The sequence below is a fragment of the Phyllobates terribilis genome, unplaced genomic scaffold, assembly GCF_046119375.1.
Source record: "Phyllobates terribilis strain yellow unplaced genomic scaffold, ASM4611937v1 Scaffold_191__1_contigs__length_3620865, whole genome shotgun sequence".
NCBI lineage: Eukaryota > Metazoa > Chordata > Amphibia > Anura > Dendrobatidae > Phyllobates > Phyllobates terribilis.
Genome location: NW_027362951.1, coordinates 2,101,633 through 2,124,691, shown reverse-complemented (window position 1 = coordinate 2,124,691; position 23,059 = coordinate 2,101,633).

The window sequence follows — 23,059 nt, the reverse complement described above, 5'->3', positions numbered from 1 at the left end:
GCAGGTGGGAGGTCTCTTGGTCAGGAATCCTATGCATGCCACACCTCCTGCCCAGTCCTGGGAGGGGAAGAACTTCCCCTAGATAAACCTGGGGCTGAGGCAGGGTTAGGGAGTTCAGAGGGAGAGTTCAGCCAGGAGGGCTGACAGGGAGCTGTGGCTCCGGCTGGGCCCAGCTCCTGGGCCATGCCAGAAGTAGAGACAGAGAAGAGAAGCAGCTATGGGAAGAAACAACAGGAGCTCTGTGGGAGCAGTGTTACAAGGAGTCAGGGGCTGGCAGCTGCAGAGCTCGCCCTGACTGAGAAGATTTCTTACCGGACCCGGAGTCCGAGGCTGTGGGGACTAACTCCTACCCAGCAGCAGAATCCGTCAGGCAGGGGATTTCAGGTCCTCTGGCCAAGAAACCCGAAGGCACGGTCACACGCATGGGACTAGCACCGCCGTCATGGAGCGGAAGCTACTAGAAGGCCCCGAGTCACCGGCCATACGGGTGAGCACCACACGGTACACTCAGGGACGTGGGCTACTTATACCCGCCTCTAGCAAGGTAGCCAGAAGAGTACAGTCAGTTTGGGAGGCCTACAACTCCGCCTGGCCAGGGGAGATCCCATCTGCTCAAGGACTGACCAGGCCCCAATCGCTAGCCAGTACTACGGGAGGGTCTATCTTTGTCACCAGTAAAGACCCTGAACTACACAGTACCGTCTCCGAGTGGTTCCTGCTACCCCCATCATCCACGTCGGCTGCCTTGAGGCCATACCCCTCCCGTTGGGGGTTATACTATCACGCTGCACAATCCTACCACCGGCCTCAGCGGTCTGCCCTGCAGCAGCAGCTCCTTAGCTGTACTCAACGGGTGGCGTAGTCGTCCAACATCTACCGCTGATACAGCGCCACTTAGTCTGACTCCCTGGGCACGGACCGGATCACCGCCACGAGACTACAACCCTCAAGAGATCCGGCTCCGGGTAAGCTCCCGCGTGCGCAACGCAGCGCGACACAGGCCCAGGGGCGCGTCACATGCACATGGGAAAGAAAAGCAGCAGTCACCCATACATATTAAATGGGAAACCGTTGGGGAAATCTGACATGGAGAAGGACCTGGGCGTCTTGGTTAACAGCAAATTAAATTGGAGTGCCCTGTGTCAGGCAGCAGCTGCGAAGGCAAATAGAGTCATGGCATGCATCAGAAGAGGAATAGGAGCATGTGATGAGAACATTGTTCTTCCTCTGTATAAAGCGCTGGTAAGGCCGCACTTAGAATATTGTGCACAGTTCTGGGCTCCGGTGCTCAGGAAAGACATATTGGAGCTAGAGAGGGTACAAAGGAGGGCGACTAAGGTAATAAAGGGAATGGAGGGACTAGAATACCCAGAGAGGTTGTCAAAATTAGGCCTATTTACGTTGGAAAAGAGAAGGCTTAGGGGAGACCTCATAAACATGTATAAATACATCAGGGGGCAGTACAGAGATCTCTCCCATGACCTGTTTATACCAAGGATGGTGACAAAGACGAGGGGGCACACTATGCGTCTGGAGGAAAGGAGGTTCCTGCACCAGCATAGAAGGGGATTCTTTACGGTCAGAGCCGTGAGACTCTGGAACTCTCTGGGAGAGGAAGTGGTGATGTCTAACTCACTTAATGAGTTCAAGAGAGGCCTGGACGCCTTTCTTGAGAACAATAAAATTACATCTTATGCTTAGTGCTAGTTAATTAATCCAGGGATTTAATCTGACTGCCAGATTGGAGTCGGGAAGTGAGTTTTTCCTCAATGATGTAAATTGGCCTATACCGCATGGTTTTTTTTTTTGCATACCCCTGGATCAACGCTGCGGAATAGCTGCAGTGCACAAGAAATAGGCTGAACTGGATGGACGCTTGTCTTTTTTCGGCCTTATAAACTATGTAACTATGTGTGTGACATCCTGCATGGTGCATTATAAGGGAGGGGGTGTGTGTGACATCCTGCATGGGGCAGTATAAGGGAGGGGGGTGTGACATCCTGCATGGGGCATTATAAGGGACAGGGGTGTGACATCCTGCATGGTGCATTATAAGGGAGGGGGTGTGTGTGACATCCTGCATGGTGCATTATAAGGGAGGGGGTGTGTGTGACATCCTGCATGGGGCATTATAAGGGAGGGGGTGTGACATCCTGCATGGGGCATTATAAGCGAGGGGGTGTGTGTGACATCCTGCATGGGGCATTATAAGGGAGGGGGTGTGTGTGACATCCTGCATGGTGCATTATAAGGGAGGGGGTGTGTGTGACATCCTGCATGGGGCATTATAAGGGAGGGGGGTGTGACATCCTGCATGGTGCATTATAAGGGAGGGGGTGTGTGTGACATCCTGCATGGGGCATTATAAGGGAGGGGGTGTGTGTGACATCCTGCATGGGGCATTATAAGCGAGGGGGTGTGACATCCTGCATGGGGCATTATAAGAGAGGGCGGGTGTGACATCCTGCATGGGGCATTATAAGGGAGGGGTGTGTGTGACATCCTGCATGGGGCATTATAAGAGAGGGGTGTGTGTGACATCCTGCATGGGGCATTATAAGGGAGGGGGTGTGTGTGACATCCTGCATGGGGCATTATAAGCGAGGGGGTGTGACATCCTGCATGGGGCATTATAAGAGAGGGCAGGTGTGACATCCTGCATGGGGCATTATAAGGGAGGGGTGTGTGTGACATCCTGCATAGGGCATTATAAGAGAGGGGGGGGTGTGACATCCTGCATGGGACATTATAAGAGAGGGGGGGTGTGACATCCTGCATGGGGCATTATAAGGGAAGGGGTGTGTGACATCCTGCATGGGGCATTAAATGGGAGGGGGTGTGTGACATCCTGCATGGGGCATTATAAGGGAGGGGGGGTGACATCCTGCATGGGGCATTATAAGGGAGGGGGGGTGACATCCTGCATGGGGCATTATAAGGGAGGGGGGGTGTGACCTCCTGCATGGGGCATTATAAGGGAGGGGGGGTGTGACATCCTGCATGGGGCATTATAAGGGAGGGGGTGTGTGACCTCCTGCATGGGGCATTATAAGGGAGGGGGGGTGTGACATCCTACATGGGGCATTATAAGAGTGGACATCCTACATGGGGCATTATATGGGGGGAACAGCCTGCATGGGGCATTATACGGGGGGGAACAGCCTGCGTGGGGCATTATACGGGGGGGAACAGCCTGCGTGGGGCATTATGTGGGGAGAACAGCCTGCGTGGGGCATTATGTGGGGAGAAAAACAGCCTGTGTGGGGCATTATGTGGGGGGGAACAGCCTGCATGAGGCATTATGTGGGGGGAACAGCCTTCATGGAGCGTTATATGGGGGCCAGTATTCTTTATGGAGCATTTTATGGGGGCCAGTATACTGTGTGAAGCGATTAGCCGGTTTCTGAACTATTGTGGAATTTACAATAGATATCACTCATGTAATGTAAGAAGTGAAATCTTTGGCCTTGTACTATATATATATTTCTCTGCGGTATCTGTGCATCATGAATCGTGTATGTATTAAAGGGGCCCACTGAGACTTTTTCGCCTGGGGCCCACAAAAACCTGGAGCCGACCCATCCCATATATTGCTCCATACAGTACATACTGGGCACCATATATTGCTGCACAGTGTAATGGCCCCATATAGTATATAAAGGACCTCATATATTGGTCCATACAGTATATACTGGGCCCCACATATTTCTCCATACAGTATAATGGCTTCATATAGTATATAATAGGCCCAATATATTGCTCCATACAGTATAATGGTCCCATATAGTATATAACAGGCCTCATATATTACTCCATACAGTATATAATGGGTCCCATATATTGCTCCATATAGTATTATGGCCACATATAATATATAATGGGCTCAGTATATTGCTCCATACAGTATATACTGGGCCCCATATATTGCTGCACAGTATAATGGCCCCATATAGTATATAATGGGCTCCATAAATTGCTCCTATAGGAAGGGGTTCTTTACGGTAAGAGCAGTGAGAATATGGAATTCACTGAGTGAGGAGACGGTAATGTCGGATTCACTAAACCAGTTCAAGCGGGGACTGGATGCATTTCTAGATACCAGGCAGATTTCTGCATATACTTAAAAATAGAATAAAATAGTAGGTTGATACAGGGATTTATTCTGACTGCTGGTTTCAGAGTCGGGAGGGAATTTTTCCTCAGGTGAAGATTGGCTAAATCATTTGGGGTTTTTGCCCTCCTCTGGATCAACTGTAGCAATTACAGGACTAACAGGTCGAACTTGATGGACGCAAGTCTTTATTCGGCTTTACAAACTATAGATTGTTAAGTGAATAAGATGCTGACTTTGTCTGTACATAGAGATTCAAGTATATTATGCCAAGTACTGTTCATATCAGAGGGTGGTGGCCCACCGGAGGATTCTCCCGTTTTCCTGTTGGCCAGTCCAAGCCTGTTAACATCAACGTGACCTGCTGAATTCGGAATTATTCCCGGCATAGAAAGCAAACAATCTACTATTGGAAACTGTCTTTTAACTGACTTTCTGCTCAATCTACATTGTGTTTCAATTCTGTACTGAACTAATAGATGGTCTGCATTATCAAATGCTGGATTAACCCCTTTAAAGCCTGGGGCGTATTAGTACGCCCCAGGCCATCACCCCCGTACAACTCGTCCCGCAAAAAATAAGCCCTCACATGGCCATATTGACCAAAAATAAAAAGGCTATGGGTCTGGGAGCAAGGGGAGCAAAAAAAGAAGATGCAAAAAACGGAAAATCCCAGTGTCTTTAAGGGGTTAATGGCACAATATTTTCAGATTAATGGAAAAAAAAATATTTAAAAAAATAATCTCACATGAGAAGAGTCCAGGTCCGAAGACACATTCCTGTTGGAGGTAGACGTCCTAAAGAAAACAGAATCCAATGAGTGTCCACTTATCATTCACCAGGGATGAAGCATAGGATAAGGGGTCCGGTTATAATAAAGCTGCTGACCCCCCAAGATCTGCGGCTCGCGGCCATCCTGTATCTATTCTCTTCTGCAGTAGTCATAGGAAAAGCTGTGAATCCAAAAAAGACTTAGTCACAGATCTGATAAAGACACAAACCGCGCAGCTTTCCACATTTATTCATAGTGAACGTCCCCCCGGTATCGGACCCCCATTACACACATACACTCATATGACCACATGGAGCATAGCCTTTACTGGGTGTAAATAAAGATATATGACATTCATGTATTTCTATGTTCTTCATTCCCATAAGTACAGGAAACCCCCTAAAAACAACTGCCAAAGTGACTTCATTAACAGCGGATAAAGCCTAACCCCCATTATCAGTGCCAGCACACTCATCCCATTGACAACAGTGGCATAAACCCCTCAATAAATAATACTGGCAGAGTGTCCTGTGTGACCTAATGATACAATTCTGCTTTCCTGCAGCCACTAGGGGGAGCACAGTGCACCAGTAGATATATATTGTACTGATAGCTCCCCCTAGTGGCAGGTGACAGCAGCCGTTCTCTCCTATGTTGAATTTAGGTGAGATCAGTGACATCAGATGATGGGATGGGAGCACTCACCGACATCCATCTTCACCGCTCACTGTCCTGTAACAGACTGAGGATGAATGACAGTTTGCTTTATTTTCAAATTCAAATCCAGTGATCCTATTGGCTGAGCAGTGTTATGTAACACACTGAATTTAAAGGGACAGAACGCTCTTATTTCTCTTCAGTGTATTTCATATGTGCGTGTTGTAATTCTGCTTATAATATGAAGCTGTGGAGATAATCCGTGGGCACAGCTTTAATTTACATACAGAGGGACTGAAATCTCATTAGATTTCATATCAGGACATTCATTAAAGGGAATGTGCCATCAAAATTTTATTTTCGGCAATTGAAAACATGTAAACTGTCACTTTTTTTTAAATATTAACATTTGTTTTTAACCCCTTCACGACCTTGCGATTTTCCATTTTTGCTCTCTTGTTTTCTGCTCCCCTTTTTCCCAGAGCCATAACTTATTTATTCTTCCGTCAATATGGCCGTACGAGGGCTTGCTTTTTGTGGGACAAGTTGTGTTTTTGAATGACACCATTGATTTTACCATATAGTGTACTGGAAAACGGGAAAAAAATTAAAAATGCTGTGAAATTGTAAAAAAAAGTTAATTTCCACAATTTTTTTTTATCATGTTCTCTAAATGCTAAAACTGCCCTCTATTATAATTCTCCAGGTCATTACGAGTTCGCAGATACCAAACATGGATAGGTTCTTTTTCATTTAAGTGGTGAAACAAAATCTGAAATTTGTAAGAAAAAAAATTTAGCTTATGTCGCCATTTTCCGAGACCCGTAGCGTCTCCATGTTTTGGGATCTGGGGCTGGGTGAGGGCTTATTTTTTGCGCAACAAGCTGATGTTTTTATTGATACCATTTTGGGGTAGATCTGATGTTTTGATTGCCCTTTATTGCATTTTATTACAATGTTGAGGCGATCAAAAAAACGTAATTCTGGCTTTTCGATGTTTTTCTTGTTACTCCATTTACAGATAGGATTAATTTACTTTATATTTTGATAGATCGGGCGATTCTGAACAGAGCGATACCAAATATGTTTATTTTATTATTTTTTTATTTTCTATGGGGCAAAAGGGGGATGATTTGAACGTTTGTTTTTTTTTATTTTTAAAATATTTTTTTAACTTTTTTTTTAACTTGCTTCAATATTCTTCATAGGGGACTTGAAGCTGCGATCATCTGATCGCTTGTGCTACACATAGCAAGGCTTCAGCTCTGCTATTTGTAGCAAAAATCACGATCTCCCATGAATGCTGGCCATGCGCCAGCGTTCATAGTAGATTCCCAATGACAAGCACAGGGGTCTTCTGCAGAGCCCCTGGCTGTCTTGACAATCCATGGGCGGGACATGTGATGCGCTTTCGGCTGGCACTTATTTTAAATGCCACGGTCAGTGATTGACAGCAGCATTTAACTGGTTAACAACCACGGGTGGATCTCGGATCCTCCCGCAGTTGTTAGAGGCACATGATAGCTGATCAGATCAGCTGTCATGTGCACGTATTTAGACATGTGACTCTACATTCCCCTCCCTCTGCACTTGGCGCCATTTTTTTACATTTTTTCTGTATTTAAACCATGTATGCCTGTAACTGGTTATGTATGGTTGTCCTGAGGAAGGAGTCTGTGGACTCTGAAACGCGTTGACAATAAACCTACAATTCTATTACCAACATTTGTCTCTTTGGAGAGCGCAGAAATACTTCCTATCCTGCTATATAAGTCTACTGAACACTGCAGTGACAGCGGCTGAGAGCGGTGATCAGTATTGTTCTGCTAATGTCAGGCTGCAGAACACTGTTCACCACCGCCGATACTCATCTCATCCTGGACCTCCGCTCAGCATTCACTGCATCCCTGCGCCTCCTGTCACTGCTCGCACTGAGCAGTGTGAATGGTGACAGGTGGAAAGTGTAGCTCGCAGTACAGCTATGGGCTTCAAAAAACATGGTGCCGATCTCCTCCCACAGTTGTGACCTGGACAGCCCAGGAGGTGTGCCTAGGTCACAGCAGGAGACAGCCACAATGTGTCACGGGTGTGTCAGAGGTGACAGACAGTCGCCCTGCAGTGGGTTGCAGGAGATCTCTACGTTTGGCATTTCAGACAGCCTCTTAGATAAGAGGCTGTCTTTAGGACCGAGCGGCTACCTCTCTCTTGCTAATTAGCTCTCTGGCCTGGGTGTATATATACCTGGTGTGTCTGAGAGGGAGTCGCCGGCTATATCCATTTCTACTTGTGAGGCTTAGCAGGAGCAGTACTTTGTCCTCTCTGGAGCTTGAGGTCGTGTGCTTATTTGGACTCATCTAAAGCTAAGCAATTCCCCCCTGTTTTGTCTTCCCATGTTGTCTATAGTGTTTAGTGGAGGTTGACTAGTGCTCATCTCCTCCCTTCCATAGCCTTAGCCATACGCCAGGGAAAGTGGGGCGAGGCATGCGTGCGGCGATTGCTGAAGAGGCAATATAGGGACAGTAGTTGAGACAGGGTGACGCTAGACCAGACTAGGAGGTCTCCACTTCCCCCTTTCCCTAGTGTCTGGGCTCCCTTTCCCTTTGTGTTGCACTAACACCTGGTGTGACACAATGCAGGAGATGCAGGAGGACACAGTACACAGAGGCTGCCATATTTGAAGTGTGTAAGCTTCGTGCTCAGACAATTACACATCAGCAATATTATATGGCCGCCCACTGTGGCTGTAGATAGAGTTAATAATTTAAAAAATATTAAACCAGTGCAATTAATTTTGTATTAAAAATAATTGATTATATACTCAATAATTATTAATACAAAAATAAAAATCACGGCACCTTCCATTTATATTGACATTGTATACCCCAGTTTTAATGAGGGAGTATTTTATAGTTGGATGCATCAAATTCATGAAGAGGCGCACACCACTTAATCAATAAAACACATCTTCTCAGTGGTGTCACCTCTGTGTATTCTGCCAACTATTTAATTTTTCAGTCTGCCTTTAAATAACTGAATATTTTAATCTATAGTGTCTATTTTTCTCTCTTTTAATGTAATGCTGTATATGTTATACTTTGTTGTGTTGCAATGTATTACTGTGACCTCTAGATGGCTCTCAGAGGGCGCAATGACGTCACCTCAGCGCGCCCTCTGACCTGAGCACTCCAGAATTAGAAGACGCTCTGAGTATACCGAACCTACGGGGAAAGGGAAAGGTGAGTATTTGATATACGATATGAAGCCAGTATACTGTATGGAGCAAAATATGAGGAAGGCCCATTATATACTATATGGGGCCATTATACTGTATGGAGCAATAATTGGGGCCCAGTATATACTGTATGTAGAAATATATGGGGCCCATTATATACTGTATGTAGCAATATATGGGGCCCAGTATAAACTGTATGGAGCAATATATGGGGCCCGCTATATACTGTATGTAGCAATATATGGGGCCATTACACTGTATGGAGCAATATATGGGGCTCATTATATACTATATGGGACCATTATACTTTATGGAACCATATACGGGGTCCAGTATATACTGTATGGAGCACTATATGGGGCCATTATACTGTATGGAGCAATATGTAGGGCCATTATACTGTATGGAGCAATATATGGGGTCCAGTATATACTGTATGGAGCACTATATGGGGCCATTATACTGTATGGAGCAATATGTGGGGCCCATTATATACTATATGGAGCTATTATACTGTATGGAGCAATATATGGGGCCCATTATATACTATATGGAGCCATTATACTGTATGAAGCAATATATGGGCCTATTATATTCTATATGTGGTCAGTATACTGTATGGAGCAATATATGGGGCCATTATACTGTATTGAGCAATTTATGGTTCCCAGTATATACAGTATGGAGCAAAATATGTGGCCCATTATACCCTACATGGGGCCATTATACTGTATGGAGCAATATATGGGGCCTATTATATGCTATGTGGGGCCATTATACAGTATGGAGCAATATATGGGGCCCAGTATATACTGTATGGAGCAATATATTGGGCCCATTATACTGTATGGAGAACTATATGGGGCCTATTATATACTATATGCAGTCATTATACTGTATGGAGCGCTATATGGGGCCATTATACTGTATGGAGCAATATATGTGGCCTATTATATGCTATATGGGGCCATTATACTGTGGATCAATATATGGGGCCCAGTATATACTGTATGGAGCAATATATTGGGCCCAGTACATACTGTATGGAGCCATTATACTGTATGGAACAATATATGGGGCCCATTATATACTGTACGAGGCAATTATACGGTATGGAAAAATTTATGGGGCCCAGTATATACTGTAAGGAGCAATATATGGGGCCCAGTATATACTGTATGGAGCAATATATGGGGCCTATTATATACTATATGTGGTCATTATACTGTATGGAGCACTATATGGGGCCATTATACTGTTTTGAGCAATATATGGGGCCCATTATAAATTCTATGAGGCCATTATACTGCATTTAGCAATTTATGGAACCCAGTATATACTATATGGGGCCATTATACTGTGCAGCAATATATAGAGCCCAGTATATACTGTATAGAGCAATATATGGGGCCCATTATATACTATATGTGGCCATTATACTGTATGGAACAATATATGGGGCCCAGTATATACTGTATGGAGCAATATATTGGGCCCATTATATACTATGTGTCCATTATACTGTCTGGAACAATATATGGGGCCCAGTATATACTGTATGGAGCAATATATGGGGCCTATTATATACTATATGAAGCCATTATACTGTATGGAGCTATATATGGGGTCCAGTATAAACTGTATGGAGCAATATATTGGGCCTGTTATATAATATTGTGGCCATTATACTGTACTAGCTTTTACCCGCGGCTTCGCTCGCGTGGAATTTGGTCTGCCACATTAAGTTTCGTGACAGATCATTTTAATAGTAAAAAAAAATAATCTTAATAGTAAAAAAAAATAATCTTATTTAGTTACGCGTACATCCAAAATTTCAGATGTCTAACTTCAAAACTGACGGATTCCATACAATCTTTGAACCCCTATAATATGAAGAGGGAAACTCTTGAGGGTGGAATTATCAAAATTCCTTTCTTAGTGCTCATTTAAGCTATAATAAAACCTATCTGCAAATTTCAAGATGCTAAGTTCAGTGGTTTCGGCTGTGCGTTGACCGCTAGGTGTGTCAGTCAATCAGGTTTACAGTTTTATATAATCTTCGCCTGTATGGTGTGTTTATAAAAAGTAGCCCTATGTCCTTCCCCAGGCTTGAAATTATCCATATCAAATTTCATCACAAACGGATTACTAAACACTGATTAATAAACAGAACGGACTGAAGTTACTTGCGTTTAATATTGTTCGTGTTAGTAAATAATTAGTATGTAATTGGAATAATGGACATCTGCAGGTAATTTATCTATGTGTTTTTACTGCAATATACTCCTGTAAACTATGTTATTTGATTTCTTTCGTTCAGCGAAAATATGTAGATTTTGCGATTTAGAAACACGTGAGCAAGCTACGTATAGCTGACCGTGGGAAAAACAGGGCGCGCCTAAATGTATCCCCGCTACCTTCAAAGTTTGCCCTTGCGATTTATTGATGGTCATTGAAAATGCAACTTTAAGTGGGAACTGCAAACGTTTGAAATTAGAGGGTAAGTTATTGGGTATTATTGGGATGCGTGGTATAAGAATATTTTCACCCTTAGCTTCTCCAGTTAAAATTGTGGCCTTTACAATGTGCCTGCCTAGTTCAGTGACTCGCAATCTAGTGCCATTACATAATCTCGGGGCGTCCAAGTTGCGCATTAACAAAACGGATATACCGACCTTTAATTTGAGCTTATGAGATGGGACCCCTGGATGAGATGGGACCCCGGATAGCTCCAAAGAGTTAAGAAACTCCACGGGGTAGCTCGTACAGTCTTCAGATGACATGACTGTGTCGATAGAGTTGTAGGTTGTTGCATCGCTGGTTACTTGGTCCAAGATAATTTTATTGATTTTCGCAACTGTTTCATTTCTTGGTGCTAGTATAGTTCTTTCACATAGCCAATTTTCATCGTGGATGTTTTGTTGCAAATTTGGAAAAACTTGAGCAATAAGTGCGTCTTCCGAATCCACAACATGACAAAATTGGTTAGTGAATAGAACCATACCTTCTTCGTCAGTTTCGATTCGACCTTCACCGATCTCGAGCAGTTTCTCAGCGTACGCGCCCGACTCTAGATCACTGAATAACTGGACACGCATGTTGGTGGTGAGGTGCAGCTTTTCAACTTTGGTCCATAAATATGAGGATTTCAGACATGCTTTAATTTCGTCTGCTGCAGTGCCTCGCTCGATGACAGGCAAAGTTTGCCTAAAGTCCCCAGCCAATAAAACAACCACACCACCCATTATTGTTTGTTTACTGTGTAAGTCTTGTAGACAACGATCAAGAGCTTCGATGGCGCGTTTGTGTGACATTGTGCACTCGCCCCACACGATTAGTTTGCACTGTTGCAACAGGAGGCCACGGGCGCTGCTCTTGCTGATATTACACGATGGGGTTTCTTCGTTCACCAGATGAAGAGGTAATTTAAAGACTGAATGTGCCGTCCGTCCACCGCTTCGCAATGTTGCAGCAATTCCAGAGGAAGCCACAGCTAATGCAACGTTATGACCGCTACGAATTTTTGCTAAAAGTAAATTAAGCAAGAAAGTTTTTCCTGTACCACCCGGCGCATCAAGGAAAAAAAGTCCGCCTTCACCATTCTCAACTCGTCCTACTATTTTGTGATAAATTTCTCTTTGATCAGGTAGCAAACGTGGCTCAGTTTCACAAACGTGAGCGTCTAACTGGTTGGTATCATAGCTTAGCTCTTTTATCAACTCGTTCGACAGCTCTCCTCTACGCCGCGGTGAGGGTAGACCAAAATTGGACAATTTCTTTCCAGAAATTATTAATATTTTGTCCTCGATAAGCCCCAACGCCTCATTGAAACAGAGATCATCGTTAACGTGATCCATTCTTTCAAATCTGTGCATGATATCCTCTGATAACGCAGTTTTATACTTGTGCCAGAGTTGTAGAGGATTGGATAAACCGCAAGTGCATATCAATATGGCAAACAGCTCTCTTATTTGCGCCGGGGAGTGACATAGCACGGCCTCTTCTAAGGTGGTATCCCAGTGGTTATCATCTTCCAACAACCCCATTTTCTCACACACCTGCCGAAAAGTTGCAAGTTCTTGACCTTCAAATGTTTTTAAATCCGAGAAGTTGGTTGGACCCCTTATTACATTCAGCAGCATACGCAAGCAATAACATTCAAAATTGCTAACGTGCACCGTGTAAATGCGACCTAGAGCGTCTCCTGCCTTCACACCTGGCCAGCCATCGACAGGTGTTCCTTGTAAACGACGTTTCCATTGCTTCCGTGCCACATTCCAAGTATAGTAGCGAGGCACGTCAATGTAAAGTAATGTTTTTGCAAACGTATCACTTTGGCACAACAGGAAAAATGCAGTTAGTGTAGTTTTAGGTGGTGCTTCTAATCTCTCTCTAAAATTATTTTCCGTAAAGTAAACCCTCTCGCCATTGGGTAAATGAATCGCGAGATGAGTGACGGTTGGGTGTCTCTCGTGCAGAGGCAGACCTAAGATCCGCCACGCTGCTTCGTTACTACTAACATATCGGCCGGTTCTAAAGGTCTGCACCTCATCTCTTGGGTTAATGTTAACATTCCCTTGCTGGCGGATGTTAAAAATAGCCTGGTCGCTACCCTTATTAATATATTTGCAAATATATTTTATCGCATGTACCGTATTACAGAACTCTACATTTAAATGAGAATTAAAATTTTTTGATAAGAGTGGAGAATATGGGACCACCCAGCCATTGTCCACCAATATTTCCTGTGTCCCTCTACGGGTTTTTATAATCGTCGTGCGTCCACCATTCTCTGGTGCTCTGTGCCTGTACAAAGGATAACCTTTGTCATTGGTTTGAGTATCTTTTAAAAGCTTCCTCGGATATTTTTTGGTACATTTTCCTTCCTTCATGCATGGCGATGAAGAATTGAATGTACCACATGGACCGTGAATCATATTCTTTGTTACTGTATCATAGAGCTTTTGATTGGTTTCTGGGTTTGGTATCTCAGCACATATGATTTCGTCAATTTGGTTCGGATGCAATTTTTCCTTTAACCACAGCAGTAAGTGCACATGAGGCAAACTTCGCTTTTGCCACTCGATCGAGTACATGAAGCATTGCATATCACCAAATATGTTACCTTTTGTAAGTAGAGCTACCAACTTCTGTACTTTTATTCTAAATACTCGAGCTGTTAAGTCACGTCTGTCCGTTTAATTTTGACCAGCCATAAGCTCTTTGGTGATTTCTGGCCAAGCGGGGTTGCAAGTCATTGTAATAAATAAATCAGGCCTCCCATAATTACGTACGTATGTGAACGCATCTTGTGTGTATTCGTGTAGGTATCTCGGGCTATTTACAAATGATGACGGGAGAATCACCATCTGACCTAAGTTATTTGGATCCAAATCCGCATCATTTCTTATTGCATCTTGCAGTTTTTTTTTATTTAAAGAAATGAACCTTAAGCGCTCACTTTCCATCTTTACATACATGTCGACCAGAAACTGATGAAGTAGGAGCCTACACTTAAGCATCAAATTAAAATTGCTGCGACGGACCATCAAGTGAAAGGCATAAAAATCTTTGCAGGACACCTTTTTGCTTGGCATTGCTTGTTTGGTAATTGGATTTATCTGAGGAATATCAATGCTGTACCCCTCTTGTCCTTTCCAAAAAATTATTGGGTACTCGAGAGCGTCATAGAATCTATGTGTATCGGGAACCCTAGTGAGCATGCCATCGCGCGGCTGCACAACGATGTCCCGAGACATAGTTTGTTCGCTACTATTACAGCAGCTATTTCATTTGTAGTAGGGGCATTGAATCGTCTCTCATGTTGACCACGTGGTACACGGTCTGGGTGAATCACTACTTTGAAATGATCGTCATTGATCATTCTGTCTCTAGCCGTTTTAAATTCATGCACCAAAATGTTGTGGTCGTGAAGTACTCGTTGTAATATTTTAACTATGTTTCTATCTATGCTTTGCACGCACTCAGTATGCCTGTTGATTTGTTCTTCTTCCTCGCCACCTATGAAATAAACTTGTAAAAATTGTGGTTGCGAAATGGACGTAGGAATTAAAGAACCGATACAGTGGTATACTTGTCCTTGTATTGTAAAGGTCGGGCAAAACCCTGGCATTGAGACAATTTGATCTGCTCCAAAAGACGTCATATGAAAGCACATGTTGTATTTTCTTATATTATTTAGAAAAAGGCGAGATTCATCAGTTTCATTAGAGGAAAGCTCTTTTAAAGGTTGAACTGGCTCGTCTATATAAGGAAGAGCTACTTTCCCGCCCAAACAACACATACCTGCTGCTTGCTCTTTCCACTTAAGAGCTCCGCAATATTTGCAATCTATGGTCATTGTTTCTATTTTTATAAGCTTGTGAGTTTCATAATCAAGAGTCTCGTCATACTCAAATGCAGCTTTATTAAACAATATCCATGTATTTCTTGTAAATGTTTGACGTCGCTGTGCTGCCCTTTCAGCAACAGTGCGTCTGCGAGATTCGGCCATTTCATAAGTTTCAGTGGCTCTTTGGGACGCCATGTAAGTCGCTTGCTGCTGACGTCGAGCTTGGGACTGTTCTGGAGTTTCAGCAGCCCGTTGAGACGCCAGATACTCCGCATGCTGTTCACGTCGAGCTTGGGACTGTTCTGGAGTTTCAGCAGCCCGTTGAGACGCCAGATACTCCGCATTCCGTTCACGTCGGGCTTGGGACTGTTCTGGAGTTTCAGCAGCCCGTTGAGATGCCACATACTCCGCATGCTGTTCACGTCGAGCTTGGGACTGTTCTGGAGTTTCAGCAGCCCGTTGAGATGCCACATACTCCGCATGCTGTTCACGTCGAGCTTGGGACTGTTCTGGAGTTTCAGCAGCCCGTTGAGACGCCAGATACTCCGCATGCTGTTCACGTTGGGCTTGGGACTGTTCTTGAGTTTCAGCAGCCCGTTGAGATGCCAGATACTCCGCATGCTGTTCACGTCGGGCTTGGGACTGTTCTGGAGTTTCAGCAGCCCGTTGAGATGCCAGATACTCCGCATGCTGTTCACGTCGGGCTTGGGACTGTTCGTGAGTTTCAGCAGCCCGTTGAGACGCCAGATACTCCGCATGCTGTTCACGTCGGGCTTGGGACTGTTCGTGAGCTTCAGCAGCCCGTTGAGATGCCAGATACTCCGCATGCTGTTCACGTCGGGCTTGGGACTGTTCTTGAGTTTCAACAGCCCGTTGAGACGCCAGATACTCCGCATGCTGTTCACGTCGGGCTTGGGACTGTTCTGGAGTCTCTGCAGCTCTATGTGCCGCACAACGCACCGCCTGCTCAAGTCTTCGTTGCTCGGCTTGTTGAGACGTCTCATCAAGTCTAATTATTTTCATAGCTCGGGCTTTATTAGAGCTTTGCGAAATGTTAGACTTACGCTTTCGCAGCATTTTTATAAGTACTAATTACAAAATAGATACTTAGTAAAGTTCAAACAAAATACTAAAACAATCTAATTAGTTATATTACGATCGCTGTACAGACGATATCAGTTGTATATGACTGGTCTATGAGGAGCAGCTGTGGCACGGTTACCCATAGCAACCATTCCCAGTGCTCTGTGGGAGCTGAGAGCAGCCTGCTGGTGCTGTGGGTGACATGGTCTATGAGGAGCAGCTGTGGCACGGTTACCCATAGCAACCATTCCCAGTGCTCTGTGGGAGCTGAGAGCAGCCTGCTGGTGCTGTGGGTGACATGCTGCGCTGCACACACACAGGGCTGTGCTGCACACAGGAGGGGAGGACGCCATTTGTGTAGCGCTGCTGCCGGTGCTGTCAGGCTGCAGTGTGTGCATCCTCCATGTAGCCGCGCTCAGGTTACTGCCCCTCCCCGTGTGTGAGTCACTTCCCCTCCGCCCAGGTGAGGCGCTCGGAACTTTCCCGGCTGCAGCAGCTGGCGCAGGTGAGCGCATGTTTTATTATACGGTGTTATGTGGAGGGACAATGGCGGCGGGGACCCCCTGTGTGAGGACAATGATGGCCCGGTGCCCCCGGGCAACCTGCAGGAGGAAGCCTCACACTCCCCCAGGGCTGTGGGCGCGGGCAGGCCGTGCTGGGACGTGTAGTTCCCTAGTAACCTGTTCCTGACATATGGGCTGTTTTCTGGGCTTTTTTTTTTTTTTTTTTTTTTTAAGTCTGAGAAAATGTCATAAATTATCCTTCTCCCTTCAGCTGTTTCCAGAGTGTAATGTGTCAGGGTGAGCTCATGACTGACAGCTGCCAAAGTTTCTAGGAAATGTCAGTCCCTGGGGGTCGTGTGTGAACCCCCTGTGCCACACTTGTACCTGGCCACGGTATATGATCACCCCTGTATTCTGACTGTGGACAGGCGGCAACTGTGACCTCCCTATACAATGATCCACTATGGGCAAATTATTGTATTATCAACCTCTTCTGACTGCTGTAAATCAGCCATTTAAATATCACCTGTGTATGTGTGTATATAAGAGTTTGATAAATATACTAAAAAGTTTGATAAATATACTAAAATGTGCATTGTAAAATAGTATCTAATTTAATTAAATTTATGGTTCACAATTTTGGTCATAGTGGCTTCCACATAAAAGGTAGATATATGCTGTCGCGGACTTTTATTTAGAACTATTCAAGACAAACAATTCTACGGTGCATCATCTTTGTGTAACTCCAACGGTTTAGGCAGCGTACGCCAAGATAGCTCTCAGAGGCCAGATTTTTTTCCAACTTAATTGACATGTATCGTTATATTACAACCAAAATTACATAAAATCATTACAAATTGTAGCCTATATGTTATTCCGATATATAATCTATATTACTGTAAAGTTTCATGCAAATCCGTCCAGTAGTTTTTTTGTGAAAGAGTAACAAACATACAAACTCACAAACTTTCGCATTTATAATAGTAGTAGGGTTGATAAAAATCAGTACATTTTATGGTTTGGAGTAGCTGCTACAGGTAAGAATGCATGCTACAAGAAGCCCTATTGTATGACAATTGAAAAGCACTACAATGATAAATAAGTGCTACAGCTCATAAGTCTAATAGATGAGATACAAGGGCGGCAGTAGAAGCATTTACCTCACTGCCCACTAATGAATGAAACCAAATATTGCCGAATAAGGCTCATTTGGATATGAAAAGATATCTATTGTGATCCAAATAGTTTTCTATCTATAGAGACTGGAGAGACGGCTGAACACCGGGATGAGCAGTGTAGTTGTACATAGAAGCAGTTTTCTCTTGCTATGTACAGTACAGACCAAAAGTTTGGACACGCCTTCTTATTTAAAGATTTTTCTGTATTTTCATGACTATGAAAATTGTACATTCACACTGAAGGCATCAAAACTATGAATTAACACATGTGGAATTATATACTTAACAAAAAAGTGTGGAACAACTGAAAATATGTCTTATATTCTAGGTTCTTCAAAGTAGCCACCTTTTGCTTTGATGACTGCTTTGCACACTCTTGGCATTCTCTTGATGAGGTTCAAGAGGTAGTCATTGGAAATGGTTTTCCCTTCACAGGTGTGCCCTGTCAGGTTTAATAAGTGGGATTTCTTGCCTTATAAATGGGGTTGGGACCATCAGTTGTGTTGTGCAGAAGTCTGGTGGATACACAGCTGATAGTCCTACTGAATAGACTGTTAGCTGCTTTTTTCTTGCCATAATACAAATTCTAAGTAAAGAAAAACGAGTGGCCATCATTACTTTAAGAAATGAAGGTCAGTCAGTCCAAAAAATTGGGAAAACTTTGAAAGTGTCCCCAAGTGCAGTTGCAAAAACCATGAAGCGCTGCAAAGAAACTGGCTCATATGAGGATCGCCCCAGGAAAGGAAGACCAAGAGTCACCTCTGCTTCTGAGAATAAGTTCATCCGAGTCACCAGCCTCAGAAATCACAGGTTAACACCAGCTCAGATTAGAGACCAGGTCAATGCCTCACAGAGTTCTAGCAGCAGACACATCTCTACAACAACTGTTAAGAGGAGACTTTGTGCAGCAGGCCTTCATGGTAAAATAGCTGCTAGGAAACCACTGCTAAGGACAGGCAACAAGCAGAAGAGACTTGTTTGGGCTAAAGAACAAAAGGAATGGACATTAGACCAGTGGAAATCTGTGCTTTGGTCTGATGAGTCCAAATTTGAGATCTTTGGTTCCAACCACTGTGTCTTTGTGCGACCCAGAAAATGTGAACGGATGGACTCTACATGCCTGGTTCCCACTGTGATGCATGGAGGAGGAGGTGTGATGGTGTGGGGGTGCTTTGCTGATGACACTGTTGGGAATTTATTCAAAATTGAAGGCATACTGAACTAGCATGGCTACCACAGCATCTTGCAGCGGCATGCTATTCCATCCGGTTTGCGTTTAGTTGGACCATCATTTATTTTTCAACAGGACAATGACCCCAAACACACCTCCAGGCTGTGTAAGGGCTATTTGACCAAGAAAGAGAGTGATGGGGTGCTACGCCAGATGACCTGGCCTCCACAGTCACCAGACCTGAACCCAATCGAGATGGTTTGGGGTGAGCTGGACCGCAGAGTGAAGGCAAAAGGGCCAACAAGTGTTAAGCATCTCTGGGAACTCCTTCAAGATTGTTGGAAGACCATTTCCGGTGACTACCTCTTGAAGCTCATCAAGAGAATGCCAAGAGTGTGCAAAGCAGTCATCAAAGAAAAAGGTGGCTACTTTGAAGAACCTAGAATATAAGACATATTTTCAGTTGTTTCACACTTTTTTCTTAAGTATATAATTCCACATGTGTTAATTCATAGTTTTGATGTCTTCAGTGTGAATGTACAATTTTCATAGTCATGAAAATACAGAAAAATCTTTAAATGAGAAGGTGTGTCCAAACTTTTGGTCTGTACTGTATAGCATAATCCCTTTTATCCAATTTCCTGATAAATAAGCCCTCATAATAAAGTGAATAGTGTATACCGAGTAGGATTATATTGAGGACTCACTATTGGTGGTGATTTATTCTGAAGAATAATATATTAGACAAATAAGCCCTCGATACACAACTGCCATAACAGAAGCACAAGCACTTTAATAGTTATGGCTCATAGAACCCAGCGCTGAATTATCAGAAACATCCAGTACTGTGTGATTTTAAGTGTGTGTTATCTTTTCAGTTATTATATCTAATAATCAAAATAAAAGTTATGTTTTATATTTCGGTCTTTATTAAGGGATCTCTATTTGCCTTTGGCAATTTGTGTGTACATGAAGTAAACCCTAAGCCGACCTTTGAACAGAGTTTTTGTGTGTCTGATCCACACAATGTTACTCCACATTATGAGCTAAAGAGGAGTTAAAATGAGCAATTGCTGCCTATTTGCTTCTGTGCTGATCTGACACATGGGCCCATCAGGTAAAGTGATGGAAGGAAGTTTTCTCTCCTCATGTTGAAAAATGACATTTTCTGCCACCTATTGATGAGAGAAAAAAAGTGATGAAGATTTACAAACTTCTAACATTAGTCAGTGAAAAACATACAGAACAAGGATGCAAATGTATCTTTTTTTTTGACAAGCCAATCATTTGAATGGGCCAGTTTTATCTGCAAATCAGATTACAATCAAACATGTCTCAAATTTCTTTTGTGAACCATCAGCATCAGAAAAGGTCCATAAGACTATAATTATTATGTTTTTATAAGCAAAGAAAAGGAACACAATGCAAACTCTAAAATCAGACATTTAAATGGATGAGTTTGGTGGGCAAACAGGGTCTGACTGGAGCACCGGGACACTGGACGATTATCCGGTGGGCCAGGATCCTTGGCAGGACCCTGAGCAGGACATAGAGGGGGCCCACTGGTTTCAACTGAATGTGCGTCCGAGGACATTTCATTAATGATCAGTATTGTAATATTCGGTCACTATGTTGTAATATCTGGTCCGGTCATGGTGTGGTATTTATCCCTGTATGTATTATTATTTGGTCACTATGTGGTGTGGACATGGTGTGGTGGTATTTCTCCCTTGTATGTGGAATTATTTGGTCGCTATATGTTGGTAATATCTGGTCTGGTCATGGTGTAGCGATATTTCTCCCTTTTACAGTATGTGGTATTGTTCGGTCACTATGTGGTGGTCATATGTGGTCTGCTCACGGTGTGACAGTAGTTCTCCCTTGTATGTGGAATAATTTGGTCGCTATATGCTGCTAAAATCTGGTCTGGTCATGGTGTGGCAATATTTGTCCCTTATACAATATGTGGTATTATTCGGTCACTATGTGGTGGTAATATGTGGTCTGGTCACGGTGTGGCTGTATTTCTCCCTTCTACGTGGGATTATTCGGTCGCTTTATGCTGGTAATATGTGGTCTGATCACAGTGTCGCGTTAGTTCTCCCTTGAATGTGGTATTATTGGTCTTGAAAAAGTGGATTGTGTTGTGTATAGCAGTCAATTGTTCTCTCTGATATTAATTAGGAGAATAATCTTTATTTAGATTTGTGATTAAATACTTGGAACAAGATGCACTTACAGGAATTCTACTGTGAAAACAAGTAATCACCTTTCCAAAGGATAAGTGATAAGGTATTGATTGGTGGGGGTCTGACTGCTGGGACCCGCACCGATTGGTAGAATGTGGAGCTTTTATCCCCACTAGACTGGAGCAGCATGTGTGACTTCACCACTGATCCATTCATTCCCTCAATGGCTGCGAGCGCTGCTCTTGTTTTTTTCTGGAAGCCCCAAAGAGAATGAATGGATCTGCAGTCAGACATCCCACCTGCCGCTGCATTTAAAAATGGGGATAAAAGTGTCCCGTCAGGGATAAAACTTCCCAGTTCTGATCAGTGCAGTTTCCAATGGTCGGACCCAAACGATCATTAAGTTATCACCAATCCTGAGGAGCCCATGGATCGGTGATAACTTGTTTTCACCAAAGAAGCCCTTTAATGCAAACTACCGTAATTGTACATCCCAGTTGTGCTGTGCGCACAGTAGATGTGCAGGAGCCGCCTGTGTTTTACAGTCGAGGTTCCACTATAACGGGGATAAAGGCTAACAGGTATCTGCATCTAGCTGTAGGGTGGGCCCCAGTCTCCCCAGTCCGACGCTGTGGGCAAATATAACCTGGCTGGGCAATTGTAGCCAATTTTGCTGCAAAAAAAGAAAAGTCTTTTTACCTTTTTAACCGTAACTTTCAATGTCTTGGATAAATGTGTAACCCTTTATTAAATTCTGCCTTTATTATGGGGATCTCATGGTAGTAGAGCATACCAGAGGTTGACTATATTTTAGTTTTTATTTATTTATTTTTTACAGAAAGATCCAGGTAAAGAAAAAAAAAAAAAAGTAAAAAAAAATGGAAACCAAAAGAAAATAAACAGACCACACCTTTTTGGTAATTTTTTATACTTTGAGCAGCCCCATGATATAAGCTGGTGCAGGTCACTAATCAGACAAATCCACATGAATGAGTGTAAGAAGTGAATGCAGCACTCACCGCTATAATAAAACATTGTATTCCAGAATTAATAACCATCAGCTTCTCACAGAGGGAGGTCGGCGAGTGGTACATACAGCGCATTGTGAAAGGATTTGGCCCCCTTGAACTTTTCTACCTTTTGCCACATTTCTGGCTTCAAACATAAAGATATAAAATTCAAATTTTTTGGGGAAGAATCAACAAGTGGGAATGAAATCTATTGGATATTTTAAACTTTAAAAAAAAAAATAAAAAATGAAAAGTGGGACGTGCAATATTATTCAGCCCCTTTACTTTCAGTTCAGCAAACTCACTCCAGAAGTTCAGTGAGGATCTCTGAATGATCCAATGTTGTCCTAAATGACTGGTAACGATAACGAGAATCCACCTGTGTGTAATCAAGTCTCTGTATAAATGCACCTGCTGTGTGATAGTCTCAGGGTTGTGTTTCAAGTGCAGAGAGCATCATGAAGACCAAGGAACACACCAGGCAGGTCCGAGATACTGTTGTGGCGAAGTTCAAAACCGGATTTGAATGGCCAAGTCAAAGTCCAGACCTGAATCAATGGAAAGAGCTGAAACTGCTGTTCACAAACGCCCTCCATCCAACCTCAATGAGCTCGAGCTGTTTTGCAAGGAAGAATGGGCAAGAATTTCAGCCTCTCGATGTGCAAAACTGATAGAGACATACCCCAAGAGACTTGCAGCTGTAATCGCAGCAAAAGGTGGCACTACAAAGTATTAACTCAAGGGGGCCAAATCCTTTCACAATGCAGTGTATAGGCGACGGCAGTACTGTGTATTTGCAGG